Below are 12,712 nucleotides of genomic sequence, written 5' to 3'. Positions count from 1 at the left end.
TTTGGCAGAAGTATTGCATGCCAAATCCACATCCAGAGTAAGTATCTGTTACAATAAGAATAAAACACTGCCTTTTCCATGATGAAAGCAGTCAATGGAATTAACCTATCACCAGGTACCTGGCTGATCACTACAGGGAATGAGGCCATATCAAGGACTCAGTGTTAGCTCTCTGCTGAGGGCACATTGGGCACTCAGCAGTGCCTGTAGCCAGGTTAGCCTTGGTTAAAAAGAAATCCATGTTGTTGAGTCCATGCAGACTCTTCATCCTTGCCACCATGGCTACTTTGTTTATATTGCCATCGGGCAAAAGCAAAAGTGGCTGGGGAAAGAGGGCGACTGGTATCCACAAAACAAGTCATCTTATCCACTTGGTATTAAGATCCTCCCCTACTAAGCTACCCTTTTGGTGAACATTTCTATGAGACACAAATATCTTCAGGTTTTCTTGCCTATTCAGAGAAGTCTATTCACATATCTCTTTCCCAGCTTTCCTTGTCATCTGTTGTCAAGTCATGTTCCTTCCAAATCCCTGACTATCCAGCCAAATCATTGGCTAGACCCAATGAATTGGTTTGTAATTGCATATATGGTCTCCTTAAAACTAAAGTGAACCAACAAGTTATGGTGCTTGAAGGTCTGCCCACGTGGGGATTTCCCTTCACCACTCTCCTTTGAGATGTCCCAGAAAGTACAGACTTTTGAGTGGTGCCTGACTATCGTGCAGAAATACCTATAAACTAGGCCTGAGTCTTCTCTTCTTATATCAGCTGATTATTGGTAACTCTCCATTAGACCATAGGTGTGGGCTGGGAGAGAGAAGGTGGTGTAGCAGGAGGGTGAACCATGGACATCTGGGCTACTTTTTCATATAACTTACTTGTGCCTTCACCTGTAAGAGCCTGCAAAAGGCTCCTGACAGCATCCCTGTCTGCCACTGCTCTTCAAGCACCACTGGATCTTTTAGATCATATGGCCCAGGTGGCAAAGAAGCTTGCATAGTAGCATAGTCCTGTTGCAAAGCCTTCTCTTTCTCTGGCCATACTCAAAACTAGCAACTGTTTAGGTCATTTGGTAAATAGACTAGGGTAACACACCCATACGAGGAATATGTTACCACCAAAATCCAAAGAGGCCCCTTAGGTATTGTACCTTTTTATTTTTTTATTTTTGTTGTAGTAGGGACTAGATACAACAACTTTTCCTTCACCATTGAAGAGCTTTCTTGACATGCCCCATACCACTGGACCCCCTAGAAATTTCACTGAAGTAGAAGGTGCCTGAATTTTTACCAATAAGTCTAGAGTAATTGCTGCTTCTTCCTCACTAGGTTCAGTCAACATAATGTCATTGATGTAATGGGCCAGTGTGATATATTGCAGAAGAGAAAGGTGATCAAAGTCTCCATGAACTAAATTATGACATGGGGCTAGGGAATTGATATACCCCTGAGGTAGGAGAGTGAAGGTGTATTGCTGGCCTTTCCAGCTGAAAGCAGACTCTTTCAGGTTGTCCCCATTGGCTGGTATGGAGAAAAAAGCATTTGCTAGATTAATAGCTGCATACTAGCTATCAGATGTGTTAATCTACACAAGCAATAAAATCACATTTGATATAGCAGCTCTAATTGGAGTCACCACGTGGTTAAGCTTATGATAATCCTTTGTCATTTTTCAAGATCCGTCTGTCTTGTGCAAAGGCCAATGAGTTGAATAGAGATGTGGTGGGAATCCCCATTCTTATTTCTTTTAAATCCTTCACGAAGGCGCTAATCTCTGTAGTCCCTCCAGGAATAGGGCATTGCTTTTGGTTTATTGTTTTCCTAGACAGAGGCAGTACTAGTGACTTCCATTCGGCCTTTTTAAACAAAATAGCCAATTGTGGTCAAGGAACCAATGTGGGAATTCTGCCAGTTGCTGAGTATCTCTATTCTAGTTATGCTGGAAGTGAGGAAGTAACCCCAGGATAGGTCCACATGCCCACTGAGCACCCTGTGAGACAGACCTAAGCTAAAACTCCATTGATCACCTGACCTCCAGCCCCTACTCTGACTGGTGGACCACTGTGGCATTTTGGTTCTTCTGGAATTAGTGTTAGTTCAAAGCCAGTGTCCAGAAGTCCCCCAAATATCTGATTATTACCTTTCCCCAATAAATGTTACCCTGGTAAAAGGCTATAGGTCCCTTTGGCTATGGCTGGGAGAAAGATTAACAGCATACGTTTTTTGGCAGTATACTGGGGTCCTTCCTCAAGGGGTTTCTGCCTTTCCCTCCATTCACTGGGTTCTTGGCTTGTAAACTGGCTCAAGGCTCGGAATTGATTGAGGGTCATGACTCTATTTTTATAATTCACGTTAGGTTTTTGTTCACTTGTCCTAGAAGTTGTATGCTTATACAGATAAGTAAGAAATAGTAGGCTTTCTGTTTCACTTCTAGGAACGCCATGATTGATTAGCCAATACCGTAGATCTGCAAGAGTCAGACTGTCCTGAATGCCACTTTGACTACTATCCATTGTGGTAATCATGCCCACTGTGCCTTTGGTGGTTGAGTGCTACCACTTGGCCCCTGGCACCAGGGGATTCAATCACTCCAATTACATTCAGGTTTCCTAATTCAGGTCTCACTGTTAGGTCTGGCCTACCGAGAAGAGTGCTCACAAAACTTTTCAAGGATATAAGGTTCCCTCATGAATTAATTTCTCACAGTCATGGTGAAAGGTATGTCTCTGGATCCTCCCAGGATGAGTGAGTAGGTCTTAAATGACAAATCCGCTCTAACAATACAATCTCCCTAAGTCTTTAAATCCCTTTCTCTACATTAGACCAAAGTGACTCTGGCACTAACTTGCTCACTGTGAGTTACCTTTTGGTCCATGTTTCAGGCAAGCAACTAATCAAATAGACTGTTAGAGCCCATTCTAACTCCCTGAGCTGTAACATTAGATGAAGAGTCTCTACTTAGTGAGCCCACATCAATAAATTTTTAGCCCGATTCAACTTCTTTTTGTTTGCTTGCTTATTTATTTATTTATCTTTGTTTCTTTTTATTAAAATATAATTGATTTACAGTGTTGTGTCAATTCTGATTCAACTCTATTTTTCTCTACTATCATCCCTCACTCTTCTTATCCATTCCCACACATATGCCTTGGATTTTTAATTGCCTGTGTTGAAAACTCAAGTTGTTCTTTTTGCAGTGTAGTGCAGCTCCTTATGGGTCACACTTTGTACCTCACGTTTAGGGGCCTGTTGGGACTTGTGTCTAGTTATAGATCTAGAAGCAAAGAGGGATGGTAGGGTAGGTCCTGAGGAGACTTAGCATGGTCTTGCAGGGAAGCTATCTCAGTGAAGGCCATTATGGTTTCCTCAGGCAGTACAGGGTTAATACCTTCAGGTGAGGAGATGGAGTGGGGAGTAAAGAGGCCACTCCTACTGGCAAAGAAGACTCCTCAGAATATAGAGATTCTATGTCCTCAGCTTCATCAGGGTCTTCCCACAGGTCCCCAGTACAATTTTCAGGATCTTATTCTAATCAATCCAATTCAACCTTTGGATATACTGGTCTAGAGCTTAGGTAATAGTCAGGGCTAGAAATATGAACTTGCGGTTCTTTAGCATACGTATGGTATTTAAATATTCAGAACTCAATACCAACTTCACCCCCCACCCACTCAGCAGAGACTATAGATGGAGAAAAGTTCTGAGGACCTAATTAAGAAGGTTTGTAAACTTTCATATTTAAGTATGCAATATTGCTCTTGAAAGAAGAGTTAAAATGATGTTTTCCAGTACAGTCTATTCATTTTTTTTCAAACAATTATTATGTGCTAGTAAATCTTCTGAATTCTAGGGATACCACAGTGAACAACATGGTCCCAGCCTTCAAGCCACCTACATTCTGGTGAGGAAGACAGACAATAAAAAAAACCCAAACAATTATAAAACCAATGTCAAGTAGTGATAGGTGGGAAGAAAATAAAGTGAGGTAGTGGGGTAGAGTGTGACAGGCTGTGGGGCATGGGGCTATGTTAAATAGAGTAGTTGGAGGAGGCCTTTCTCAAAAGGAGTAGAGACTTGAAGTGAGAGGGCTAGCTATGTGACTCTCTGGAGAATGGAGCAGAGTTGGGTATAGCAAGCAAGGAGGAATGGAAGGAGCTGACTGAAAGGGAGCCTAGGGGTCTGATTCTGTAAGGTCTTGAGAGGGAGAGGGAGGAGCAAGGAGAGAGAAGAAGAGGGCTAGAGCAGGAGTGGGTAGGGGGTAGGTGGAGTGAAGGGGAGAGGAAGAGGGAGGGGGAGAGAAGGAGGGAGGGAGGAGCAAGGAGAGAGAAGAGAGCCAGAGCAAGAGAAGGGGAAGGAGGGAGAAGGGGGAGTGAAGGGGACAGGGAGAGGGAGAGAAGGGAGGGAGGGAGAGAAGAGAGAGAATGAATGAATATGAATAGCATGAATGAATTGGGGAAGCAAGAGGAAGGGAGATGGAAAAAAGATATAAGAAAGCCATATGGTATTTGTCTTTCTCTTTCTGACTTACTTCACTTAGTATAAGAGTCTCTAGTTTCAGCCATGTTGCTGCAAATGGCATTATTTTGTTCTTTTTTATGGCTGCTAGTATTCCATTGTGTCTATATACCACACCTTCTTAATCTAATCATCTGTCAATGGACCTTTAGGTTATTTCCATGTCTTGACTATTGTGAATAATGCTGTAGTGAACATATGGGTGCATGTGTCTTTTTCAAGGAAAGTTTTGTCTGGCTATATCCCCAAGAGTGGGATTGCTGGGTTATATGGTAGTTCCATATATAGATTTCTAAGGTACCTCCATATTGTTCTCCATAGTGGTTGTGCCAATTTACATTCCCGCCAACAGTGCAGGAGGGTTCCCTTTTTTCCACACCTTCTCTAGCATTTGTTATGTGGACTTATTAATGATGGTCATCTGACTGGTGTGAGGTGGGATTAATAGACACAAACTATTTAGCCTTTGGAATGGATAAACAATGAGATCCTGCTGTATAGCACTGGGACCTATATCTAGTAACATGATGGAGCATGATAATGTGAACAAAAAGAATGTATATATGTATGTGTGACTGGATCACTTTGCTATACAGTAGAAAATTGACAGAACACTATAAACCAGCTATAATGGAAAAAAATAATTATTAAAAAAAAGAACAAGAATGGAGATTTCTAGAAGAATAGCTGAAGGTTATGAATTATTTTTCCTTTAATATTCTTTGCCAGATATGACAAGAAGTAGGAATTATTTTTACAGTTACTTATGGTCATTGGTCTGTGTTTCTTCACGGGAACTGGGCCTTATGGCGCAGATTTGGGTTGTATTCAAATTTGATAAACATTAAATTTATGTCTCACATTACCTGCAGTAAAGACTTTTCAGAGATCCCGCATAGTAGCCTTTTCTCCCTTTGGGGAACACATTCAGCTATGAAAAAAATATATAGTATATGTATAGCATACATTTATGGTAACTTATTAAATTGCTTATCAAATTTATTCTATAATTATCCACAAAATTTGTATTATTGTTCATATACAATAATGTTCAATCCATGTTAAATCTATTTCAGGACTGTTACTGCCCTGAAAACCCTTGTTTTTAAACAAAATATAAATTGGTCTTTAGTTAGCTCCCTTCACTAATATGTAAGCTCTATTAGTTTAGTGACTTTTCTCACTGCTGTATCACAGAGGTGAGAATAGTAGCTGACACATAATATGTGTTCAATAAATGTCTGATAAGTGAATTTGTAAGTGAAGAAAAATGAACTTGCTTGTCAAACCACCTTGACCATTAAAGCTAGAAAATGCTAGAAATAAAAATGAACTGAGGCTAGTTGAAAGTATAATTATTTATAACATGTTGTTTTTTATAGTAATTTCTTTGTAGCATTTCTTCTTTCTTTTTTCTTTTCTCCTTTTTCTTTTTTGTCTTTTTAGGGCTGCACCTGCGGCATATGGAGTTTCCCAGGCTAGGGGTCCAATTGGAACTGTAGCTACCGGCCTACACCACAGCCACAACAATGCGGGATCCAAGCTGCATTTGTGACCTACAACCAACATTAAGGCAATGCTGGATCCTTAACCCACTGAGCAAGGCCAGGGATTGAACCCTCGTCCTTATGAATACTAGTCAGGTTTGTTAAATGCTAAGCCAAAATGAGAACTCCAACATTTTTGCTTATATTTACTTAAGTGGTAATGATGGGAAATAATCTCCATTCAAATAACAATGTCTGTTTAAACTCCATAAACCCTTTAAGTTAAAAAAAAAAGATAAGCAAATATAGCAAACCAAATACGTCTACTCACTTTTCTCACAAGTTATAAAAATGATCAGCAACTTTTAGGTTGTTTTATTTCATACTAACATATTTAGCAAGGAAGGTATAAGTGTATTAAAGACATAAATATGGAACTAGATTAACTTCTCTGGTTCCATTAATCTATAAGAGTGGTGGGATAGTGATAGGTGTTTTAGCATCTTGGGACCACTTATCTCAGAAACATTTCTCTTTAGGGTAATTAAGAGTGCTTAACTAACCATATTGTATAACCAAAAATACATCATAGCAAATCTAACTTGAGATGTTTACTGATGCTTGTTTAGATGCTGAAGGCAATGCATTAAGAACTGATGGTGACCAGTTCTTATCCAATCAGTTCCTGATGCAGTATCTGCGACATCAAAAACTCTGTAATAATTATGTCAAGTATCACTTATTTCCAAATGCAGCAAATATTCCCTTTGTTCCTATACCTGAAATTTGCAGTTAACTCTTTTTAACATGTCACATGATAAATCAATCCAAGGTCATACTAATGAATAATTTACCCAGTTTATTAAGAGAGATATTATAAATGTAATGTGTATAAGACTCACTTAGCACAATCATTTATTTCATGGCAAACTAGTGTGGAAAAGTATTTTTTATTTATTTTAAATTAATTAATTAATTGCTTTTTAGGGCCACACCCATGGCATATGGAAGTTCCCAGGCTAGGGGTCGAATTGGAGCTGCAGCTGTGGGCCTACACCAGTCACAGCAGCTCCAGATCTGAAATGCATCTGCAACCTACGCTGCAGCTTGGAGCAATGTGGGATCCTTCACCCTCTGAACATGGTCATTGGTCACTCTCACATTCTCATGGATACTAGCCGGGTTCTTAACCTGCTGAGCCACAATGGGGACTCCTCATTCTTGTTTTTTAATGATTGTTTTAAAAATATTAAAAAATAAGGTAGATTTGAATAAGAGAGTCTAATGATCATTTAATGATCCATTGATTAGGATGAACTGTATATACATTTTCAAGATATTTATTATGTCTTTGGAACCTTTCTAGAATTCTAGCTCACTGAAATGATACAGTTAGAATTAGTAGATATAGGAGGCACATGACACCAAGAAAAACGCTATGGCCACGCATACAACCCCAAGAATATTACTGGTTTGTTATTGATAATTTTTAAGGTCAGTTTTTTATGATCTCATTAGAACATTCTAACTAGTCCTCTAGAATTCCCCTGAATATAGACTAATTGGAGGGATCTAGTATTACTTAGCAAATCTATCCTTCTGTCTGAGGGAACTTCTGATTTACAGGAGCTATTTTAGACATAAAGGCTAAGGAGTAATTGGGCAGGGGATTTGGAAGTAGAATAAAGGTAAAGCTGAGAGGTGGAGGTCTCAGAATGGAGACTGGAGTCCACTGATTGCTACTTGTCTGTCTTCTTTATCTGGATCCCAAGTAGGCCTGAGAATTAAGTTTTTACCGTATTTTCATTTTATAGATGGTGAAACTTTGGAATACATTAAAATACTCCAGGGACATAATTATTATATCAAGTTCTTATTATATCGAGCTCTTATCTATGATCAAGTATGTTATTTCAGTTGTTTAACAAACATTTCCCTGAAGTTTATATGCTTTTCATAGAGAGTGTTTTTGTAAAGTCAAAGGACTTGTCAGCAAAGTGGTACTGGAGACCCTAAAGAACTCTGTTGGAGAAGGAACTCTAGGAGAACCCCAAAAGTCAGTCCATCATGATATTCCCCTATAACTCACAGTCTCTCTGTAGGTATAGGTTTTTTGTTTTTTGTGGCTTTTTTTTTTTTTGCAACTAGATTTGGCTGGTTAAGGAACTGAGTTAATTTTAGCAGTAACTAAAAAATTAGTATTATGTCATTTTATAAATTAGGAGGAATGTGATAAGGAAATAAAAGTAGGTAAAGAGAAGGGTCTCTCAAGATTTGGTTGTTGCAAATACTTCCTGTGTGATCTCTAAGTAGGGTCATTTATCTAGGGTCATTTATCAAAAGTAACTGGACAGGAGTCCAATTGCCCACATGTCACAATTTTAGGCTTCTAATGACTGTTTGGAGGTCCTGGTCTAAAACTACAAGTTTTGAAAGACCTGAGGACTGGGATCATTAGATATGGAAATATCTCTCATTACAAACTGCTATAGGAAATTGGGTTGGGAAAGAGCATTTCATGGAAATGGGCAAAAGGTCCTATATAGGGCAGTGGTAATCAAACTTAAGCATGCAGCAGAATTATCCATAGAGCTTGTTAAAATACTGTGTGCTGGGACACACACTCAGAGTTTCTGATTTAAAAGATCTGAGGTGGGGCCCAAGAACTGACATTTGTAAAAGTTCCCTGGTGATGTAGTCCAGAGACTGTAATTTGAGAACTACGCTGTTAGCCTGGACTATGTGGGCTATTTGAAACAGGTGAACTTAAACAGGACTGCAGTAACTGAATGTGATGATTTAGAAGGGAAAAGGCCAGAATCAAGCACCCACAGAAGCTCAGGTTTTACTAATTATTGGATTTAGGAATGTTGTTTGTTAGACATTATTATATTAGTACAGGTCTTTTAAGGATAATTTGAAACTTCCTGTTTTCATTTCCTTTCACCCCAGAAAAATCACAGACTAGAAATTCTGCAGTTCTTGAGTTTACTTGAGTTTGGATATATGGCTCATATGCCTGTGGACCGTGCAAAATGGTATTTAGGGAAGACAACTCAGAGATAGGCCATCATAAAACAGGAGGATCCAAAATCCAGGTCCCGGTTTTGAGCAATCTTTGGAGCATTGTGTAGGCTAAAGGCATCTTATAGTAATTAAAGTGTCTATAATAGAATTAAAAAGCAGAGGGTCACCCTTTCCAGAGTTATCTTACAGATGGTCACTCTTTCCAGAGTTATCTCCCAGAGGTTTTTCCAGATATATCTTCCTGGTTTGGCCATTCCAGCTGACAAGACTGTCAGATAGCCAGGGGACAGCCTAATTTGTTTCTAGAGTTGATCGCCCCCTCCCTTCTCCCAGCGTTTTCACCATTCTGTTCATACAACTCCTACTCAATCTTCAAATCTCTACCTCACCTTTAGTCTAGATGAGGTCTCCTCATCCTTTGCTCATAGCAGTTAACCATCTATAATTACAATGGAGATATTTGCATGATTGGCTTAATAACCAACCCCTCCACTAGACTGAGGACAGGGATGGTTTGTTCATGACTGCATTCCTCCTGCAGAGCTTGGTACCCTATCCTATTGGCGTTAAGAACTTCTTGAATGGAAAATGAAATGTGACTATATTTTATGGGGAGCAGAACTTGAAGCTAGAGTTTCTTCTTGGTCAAGCATTTTGGCTGAGCTTAGCACCTTCCCCATATTTACCCCCTCCAGACCACCATGTTTACTGCCAGGAGAGTGTGGGCACAAGTACAGCAAGTTTGAGGATATGAATTAAGTAATGCTTTAACCCTCAAAGAAGAGGGTGGTTATTTAGAAGTTCCTGGTCTGGTGATTGCTCAGAAGAATGGGCTAGATAGGCCCAAATTAGGAAACTTGTAGGTTATCAATCTTGAGAGGCTCTAACTGATAGAGAACTGAGTCTGTAGCCAGGAGTGCTTGCTTTAATCCTGCTCTACCTTAATGGAAGACAGCTCTGGAAGTTCATGGAGACTTTGAATGATCACTGAAAACACAGCCATTTTTATTTAGTTTTGTTGTAGTTTTTAATAGGGGAGTTGCAAAGGAAGACAAAGATGGCACTTTCTGGGCATTCAACAATTGTTCATATTCCAGTAGTATAGCCTGGAGAGGGCTACAGAAAGTTTTCTAATCTGGAGGATATCCACAGAAGATAGGCAATGTGAGCCTGGGATGACTTTGCAGGTTTTATGGGGGTGCTGCTAGGATGTCTCTGGTTACTTTGACTCTCAGTGACTTCATAGGCCTCCTGGTGACAGAAAGAACTTGAACTGGTCTGAATAAGCTTAAGAGAAGACCTTTTCTCAGTTGAGGAACTGTCAGGTAGTAAGGAAAACCAGGAAATCAGTGGAGAGATAATTTGACCTCTGGACTTCTGCCTCTGTGGTAGGCACTGGGGTTGGGTGGTAGTGGGACATATGGGACTAGAAATGTATACCTGGGGAGGAAGCCAGAGATGCTTAGACAACCTTCAGCACCAGCTTTGGGTACCACAGGTTATGTGCAATACATGCCAGGACATCTGGTCAGGGCAAAGTCACACAGTATCTAAATTAACTATATTGGGATGCCCTTTGCATGGGGCCCCAAATAGCTACAGGCTATGGCAGGCACAATCACTGTGGTTTCTAAGGACAAAGCCTAGTCTAGGTCTAGAGGTGAGGTCTGATATGAGCAATGCTCAAAGGCTTAGTGAATTGGGATCTGTGGTCAGACGGGAACACACAGGTTGGAGACGGAACAGAATATGGCTACCTGTGCTGAGCAGAAGTTGAATTCAGGTTTAAGGCAATAGCTCAGGATCTCAGATTGAGCACACGTTAAGGTACAGGCCTGCAGACTCATAATAGGCTCTGCCTGTTTGTTCTTAGAGAGAGGATGGCTGCTTTCACTTTGACTTACATAGTCTTCAGGGTGTAGTAACAAATGCCATGGTCTTGGTGCTGGTGATTGAGGCGAGAACTTAATTCTTGGGAGCCCTAAAAAGGACCCAGATAGTGAGCCTGTTGTACTCCATCTTTAGTTAGGACTGGCATAAATTAACCACACCTAATAATACTATGAATGTCTCATTGGTAAAGATGCCAAATCCTCCCTTTGTTTTGATGCTAATTACTACCAACATGTAATTCTAGAATTTTTAAGTTAAAAATAAAAGGTCAGATTTCTATATGTCTGAAAAGATAAGTGATTTTCCTCTTTCTAAAACAGTAACAACAGCTAATTATTTGACAACAGGAGTTAGGGCTCCTGATTCCTCACTCAGTTTCCTTTTTGTTCTTTCATCTTAGCTCTCTTCTTGGTGGGAACTGCTTATCCTATGGCCTATAGTTCTAAAGCTTATTTGCAAAGAAGTTATTTGGAATCTAGAACAAATATTTGTCTTTACAAAAAGTTTATAAATGATTTGGTTCTATGTTACCTACAAACAAGTCATACCTCTTCTCTAAGTAAAACGCTCCACTTGCTTCTCAAGTCCATTACATTAAAACCCCAAATCCTTAGCCTGGGCCACCCCTTTATCATACCAGTTCCAATTCCTATCATTCTTCTCTCACTCCAGTCCAATCTCAGCCTTCTTGTTGGGTTCAAATACAGTGATTCTCAACTCTGGCTGCACATTAGAATCCTCTGGGTAGCTCTTAAATAGTGATGCTCAGTCCACCCTGGTCATTGTGATTTAATTCATCTGTTGTGGAGCCCTTGCCATTGGCATTCCTAAAAGCTCCCATGGTGCCTGTATGTGTAGATATTACTGCAAATATCTACAGATTGCAACAACATGCTCACTGCAAGTTCAAACCTGGCAACAAAGAGTGTGTGATACATAGTATGTGCTCAATTATTTAAAAATTATTTCTTATTCTCTTGAATTTCATTCATATTCTTTCCTTTTGAAAAAAGAATTTTTCAGGCGTTCCTGTTGTGGCACAGCAGAAACGAATCCAACTAGGACTCATGCGGTTGTGGGTTCAATCCCTGGCCTCGCTCAATGGGTTAAGGATCCAGCATTGCATGAGCTGTGGTGTAGGTCGCAGATGTGGCTTGGATCCTGCGTTGCCGTGGCTGTGGCATAGGCCAGCAGCTGTAGCTCCAATATTTGACCCCTAGCCTGGGAACCTCCATATGCTGCAGGAACAGCCCTAAAAAGCAAAAAAAAAAGAATTTTTCAGTCCTTTTTGAAAAATTGTCACTAAGAAATGGAATTTTTTTTTTTTTTATGTCTAGGGGAAGAAAACGTTATTTTAGCTAACAGGAAGATATAGACAGCATTCGGAAAATTTCAGTTTTAAAGGGTCCTAACGAGCCTGGAGAATTACTATGAAGCCCTCTTCTTATGAGAGGTAAGTTATTTTCTGGCTTATAGTTCAGTATTTGTCTTGTTAGTCTGAGAATAACTAGTCTCAAACTGACCTCCTACTCCTAATATCAATTTCTGGCTAGAAAATCTAATAGGTCATACTAATCTGCCTCAATAGCAGAAACGGAATGTAATCAGGCAGACGCACAGGCTTCTTTTCTTCCTGTGGGTACACAAAGAGCTATGTGCCAGTCGAGACCTTTGAAATAGCATCTTTAATTTTTTGTTGTTAATCTTACATTTAATTATAAATTTGCTCCATCTTATTTGCTTTGTATTGCTGGGTGAATGAGGAAGAGAACCAGTCTTCATTTTTTAC

The 12,712-nt window shown here is 39.8% G+C and overlaps 1 long non-coding RNA gene across 1 annotated transcript in view; it reads left to right on the top strand.

Annotated features, from left to right (window-relative positions):
* Nucleotides 1–12,712, top strand: part of LOC125128052 (uncharacterized) — a 361,128-nt gene that overhangs the window by 230,099 nt on the left and 118,317 nt on the right. The window contains exon 4 of the long non-coding RNA XR_007135124.1: nt 12,261–12,376. This is a non-coding gene — a long non-coding RNA (uncharacterized LOC125128052). The remainder of the gene's footprint in view (nt 1–12,260; nt 12,377–12,712) is intronic.

The sequence above is a fragment of the Phacochoerus africanus genome, chromosome 5 (assembly GCF_016906955.1).
Source record: "Phacochoerus africanus isolate WHEZ1 chromosome 5, ROS_Pafr_v1, whole genome shotgun sequence".
In the NCBI taxonomy this organism is placed as follows: domain Eukaryota; kingdom Metazoa; phylum Chordata; class Mammalia; order Artiodactyla; family Suidae; genus Phacochoerus; species Phacochoerus africanus.
The sequence above is the reverse complement of the archived record's forward strand: the minus strand, read 5'-3'. Positions and strand labels throughout refer to the sequence as shown.